The sequence below is a fragment of the Brassica napus genome, chromosome C1 (assembly GCF_020379485.1).
Source record: "Brassica napus cultivar Da-Ae chromosome C1, Da-Ae, whole genome shotgun sequence".
Classification (NCBI taxonomy): Eukaryota; Viridiplantae; Streptophyta; class Magnoliopsida; order Brassicales; family Brassicaceae; genus Brassica; species Brassica napus.
Genome location: NC_063444.1, coordinates 4482294 through 4488293, shown reverse-complemented (window position 1 = coordinate 4488293; position 6000 = coordinate 4482294).

The following is a 6000-nucleotide window of genomic DNA, read 5'->3' as shown; positions in this document are numbered from 1 at the left end:
TTTCTAAAAAAATGAAAACTTTTCAAAAATAGCAGTTTTTAATAAAATTATTAAAAAATACAATATATTGATGAAAAATTCAGAAAGAATACTCATATATCCACAAATATTCTTGTTATCCTAATTTCTAAATCAAAAACTCAAATCTACAGTATTTCTCTAAAAAATGAAGACTTTCCAAAAATAGCAATTTTTAAGAAAATAATTTGTAAAATACAATCTATTGACGAAAAACTCAGAAAGAATACTCCTCTATCCAAAAATATTCTTGTGATTCGAATTTCTAATTCACAAACCCGAATCTACAGTATTTCTCTACAAAATGAGAACTTTCCAAAAATAGCTGTTTTTAAGAAAATTATTTAAAAATACAAACTATTGATGAAAAACTCAGAAAGAATACACATCTATCCACAAATATTATTGTTATCTGAATTTCTATATCATAAACCCAAATCTACAGTATTTCTCTAAAAAATGAAAACTTTCCAAAAATAGCAGTTTTTAAGAAAATTAATTAAAAATACAACCTTGCCACCACTTGATCTAACTCACATGGGTAGCCGACAAAAAAAAATTAAAAATAAAACCTATTAATGAAAAACTCAGAAAGAATATTCAACTATCCACAAAAATTCGTGTTATCTTAATTTATAAATCACAAAACCCAAATCAACAGTATTTCTCTAAAAAATGAAAACTTTTCAAAAATAGCAGTTTTTAAGAAAATTATTTAAAAATACAACATATTGATGAAAAATTCTTAAAGAATACTCATCTATCCAAAAATATTCTTGTTAGCCTAATTTCTTAATCACAAACCCAAATCAACAATATTTCTCAAAAAAAACTGAAAACTTTCCAAAAAATAGCAGTTTTTAAGAAAATTATTTAAAAATACAACATATTGATGAAAAATTCAAAAAGAATACTCATCAATCCACAAATATTGTTGTTGTCCTAATTTTTAAATCATAAACTCAAATCTACAGTATTTCTCTAGAAAATGAAAACTTTCCAAAATAACAGTTTCTAAAAAAATATTTTAAAATACAACATATTGATGAAAAACTCAGAAAGAATACTCATATATCCACAAATATTATTGTTATCCAAATTTCTATATCAAAAATTCTAAAACCATATCTATCTATAACCAAAAACTCTCTAATTTTTAAATCACAAATCCTAATCTACAGTATTTCTCTAAAAAATGAAATTTTTCAAAAATATCAGTTTTTAAGAAAATTATTTAAAAATACAACCTATTGATGACAAACTCAGAAAAATACTCATCTAACCACAAATATTATTGTTATCCGAATTTCTATATCACAAACCCAAATCTACATCATTTCTCTAAAAAATGAAGCAGTTCTTAAGAAAGTTATTTAAAAATACAATCTATCGATGAAAAACTCAGAAAGAATACTCAACTATCCACAAAAATTTGTGTTATCTTAATTTGTAAATCACAAAACCTAAATCTACAATATTTTTCAAAAAATGAAAACTTTCCAAAAGATATCAGTTTTTAAGAAAATTATTTTAAAATACAAAATATTGATGAAAAATTCTTAAAGAATACTCATCTATCCAAAAATATTCTTGTTAGCCTAATTTGTTAATCACAAACCCAAATCTACAATATTTCTTAAAAAAACTGAAAACTTTCCAAAAATATCAGTTTTTAAGAAAATTATTTAAAAATACAATATATTGATGAAAAACTCGGAAAGAATACTCATCTATCCAAAAAAATTCTTATTATCCTAATTTCTAAATCACAAACCTGAATCTACAATATTTCTAGAAAAATGAAAACTTTCTAAAATACAAGTTTTTACGAAAATTATTTAACAATATATTGATGAAAAATTAAGAAAGAGTACTCATCTATCCAAAAATATTCTTGCTATCCTAATTTACAAATCACAAACCCTAATCTACAGTATTTCTCTGAAAAATGAAAACTTTCCAAATTTTGCAGTTTTTACGAAAATTATTTAAAAATACAACCTATTGATGAAAAACTCCGAAAGAATACTCATCTATCTAAAAAAATTCTTGTTATCCTAATTTATAAATCACAAACCCTAATCTACAATATTTCTAAAAAAAATGAAAACTTTCTAAAAATACAAGTTTTTACGAAAATTATTTAAAAATACAATATATTGATGAAAAATTGAGAAAGAATACTCATCTATCCAAAAAAATTCTTGCTATCCTAATTTCTAAATCACAAACCCTAATCTACAATATTTCTAAAAAAAATGAAAACTTTCTAAAAATACAAGTTTTTACGAAAATTATTTAAAAATACAATATATTGATGAAAAATTGAGAAAGAATACTCATCTATCCACAAATATTCTTGATATCCTAAATTACAAATCACTAACCCTAATCTACAGTATTTCTCTAAAAAATGAGAACTTTCCTAATTTAGCAGTTTTTACGAAAATTATTTAAAAATAGAACCTACTGATGAAAAACTCCGAAATAATACTCATCTATCCACAAATATTATTGTTATCCAAATTTCTATATCAGAAACCCAAATCTACATCATTTCTCTAAAAAATGAAGCAGTTCTTCAGAAAATTATTTAAAAATACAACTTATCGATGAAAAACTCAGAAAGAATACTTAACTATCCACAAAAATTCGTGTTATCTTAATTTATAAATCAAAAAACCCAAATCTATAATATTTTTCAAAAATGAAAACTTTCCAAAAATATCACTTTTTAAGAAAATTATTTAAAAATACAACATATTGATGAAAAATTATTAAAGAATACTCATCTATCCAAAAATATTCTTGTTAGCCTAATTTGTTAATCACAAACCCAAATCTACAATATTTCTCAAAAAACTGAAAATTTCCAAAAATAGCAGTTTTTAAGAAAATTATTTAAAAATACAACATATTGATGAAAAATTCAGAAATAATACTCATCTATCGACAAATATTCTTGCTATCATAATTTCTAAATCATAAACTCAAATCTACAGTATTTCTCTAAAAAATGTAAACTTTCCAAAATTAGCAGTTTTTACGAAAATTATTTAAAAATAGAACCTATTGATGAAAAACTCCGAAAGAATTCTCATCTATCCACAAATATTATTTTTATCCGAATTTCTATATCACAAACCCAAATCTACAGTATTTCTCTAAAAAATGAAAACTTTCCAAAAATAGCAGTTTTTAAGAAAATTATTTTAAAATACAACATATTGATGAAAAACTCAGAAAGAATAGTCATCTATCCAAAAATATTCTTGTTAGCCTAATTTGTTAATGACAACCCCAAATCTACAATATTTCTCAAAAAAACTGAAAACTTTCCAAAATTAGCAGTTTTTAAGAAAATTATTTAAAAATACAACTTACTGATGAAAAATTCAGAAAGAATACTCATCAATCAACAAATATTCTTGTTATCCTAATTTATAAATCATAAACTTAAATCTACAGTATTTCTCTAGAAAATGAAAACTTTCCAAAATAATAGTTTTTAAGAAAATTATTTAAAAATACAACATATTGATGAAAAACTCTTAAAGAATACTCATCTATCCAAAAATATTCTTGTTAGCCTAATTTCTTAATCACAAACCCAAATCTAAATATTTCTTAAAAAAAACTGAAAACTTTCCAAAAATAGAAGTTTTTAAGAAAATTATTTAAAAATACAACATATTGATGAAAAATTCAGAAAGAATATTCATCAATCCACAAATATTGTTTTTATCCTAATTTCTAAATCATAAACTCAAATCTACAGTATTTCTCTAAAAAATGAAAACTTTCCAAAATGACAGTTTTTAAGAAAATTAGTTAAAAATACAACATATTGATGAAAAACTCAGAAAGAATACTCATATATCCACAAATATTATTGTTAATCGAATTTCTATATCAAAAATTCTAAAACCATATCTATATATAACCAAAAACTCTCTAATTTCTAAATCACAAACCCTAATCTACAGTATTTCTCTAAAATATGAAAACTTTCCAAAAATATCAGTTTTTAAGAAAATTATTTAAAAATACAACATATTGATGAAAAACTCAGCAAAAATACTCATCTATCAACAAATATAATTGTTATCCAAATTTCTATATCACAAACCCAAATCTACAGCATTTCTCTAAAAAATAAAGCAATTTTTAAGAAAATTATTTAAAAATACAACATATTGATGAAAAAATCTTAAAGAATACTCATCTATCCAAAAATATTCTTGTTAGCCGAATTTCTTAATCACAAACCCAAATCTACAATATTTCTCAAAAAAATTGAAAACTTTCCAAAAATAGTAGTTTTTAAGAAAATTATTTAAAAATACAATATATTGATGAAACATTCAGAAAGAATATTCATCAATCCACAAATATTGTTGTTGTCCTAATTTTTAAATCATAAACTCAAATCTAGAGTATTTCTCTAGAAAATGAAAACTTTCCAAAATAACAGTTTTTAAGAAAATTATTTAAAAATACAACATATTGATGAAAAACTGAGAAAGAATACTCATCTATCCACAAATATTATTGTTAATCGAATTTCTATATCAAAATTCTAAAACCATATCTATCTATAACCAAAAACTTTGTAATTTCTAAATCACAAACCCTAATCTACAGTATTTCTCTAAAAAAATGAAAACTTTCCAAAAATATCAGTTTTTAAGAAAATTATTTAAAAATACAATCTATTGATGATAAGTAGATAAATTCATCAGCGTATTTAGTAAAATACATATCCCCCCACAAATTACAATTCATATAATAAAAAGGATATATTTGACATAATAAACACCCAAAATATAGACTGACTAGTGAAAAACCCTAACGCTCTAACGCTCCCAGACATGGGGCTCGAGGTACTCTGTGATTCAATGCGCTCCGGCGCTGGCGACGCGTTTTCTCGCCGGCGCTGGCCACTCCCGAAAATGTTGTCCTCTGTCTTCATCTCTCTGCTCGTTTCTCGTTTCATCTCTCGTGTGCTGCGGAGTCGTAGCGTTTTGTTAACAGGAGAAAGGGGTCCCCGGCGGAGCCTTCGATGGAGACAAGAGCTTTCGTTCGTCGTCTTTACTTCAGTTCTCCTGACGGCGCCTCCTCTTTGGTGGGTCTCCTGAAATGGACTTTTCTCGGGTCCAATGTTTCAAATCAAAGTAGTACTTAAGATGTCAATCCATTTCTAAGCATTTTGAATCAAAGAGAATACAAGTTCATACTTAATCTAAGTGCAATCAAGTGATAAGATGTTTTTGGACTAAAATACTACTAAAATGCAAATAAGAACAAGCTTTATTTTGTTTTATGAGATGGGAGAACCCATGGGCTAAGGGAATTGACCTTGGGTGATCAAGTTTCAATCTAAAGGTGGTACCTTTCAATCAATCTATCAACCTTAGGCTTAGACACACTCCTAAACAAACTCTATCTCTAGATGGATGTTCATTCACCAAGATAACTCAAGCATCAAATCTCTTTGGTTGAATATCATCTAAGCAATCATTAAAATCAAGTCTAATAGCCATTTTAACACCTTTAACAACAAATCTCTTTGGTAAAGAGTGTTAAAAGCTTAGGAGAGTTGAGTCAGACATTTCATCAACACTTTTCAGGTATGAAATGTCTAGAGCTCAACTTTAGAGAGGTCAACTCTAAAATAGCATTTAGATCACTCTCCTAGCAAGGAATAAGAAGGATCTACAACAAAACACCCTAGATCTACACTTAATCACCCTAATCTTCCTTAACCCATGTATCCAAGGTTAACTACTCACTACTCTTCATGATAAACCCAAGAATCAAAGATGATTTGGTGTTAATCATGATTAGTAATCAAGATAGTCAAGCAAATACAAGAAAATAAAATGAAAAGAAACTAAAGATTCAAACTTTCTCTCTAAAGAGTTTTTGTGTTCTTCATGGAAAAACAAGATATCCCAACTTGGGAATTACATCAGTCTTTTT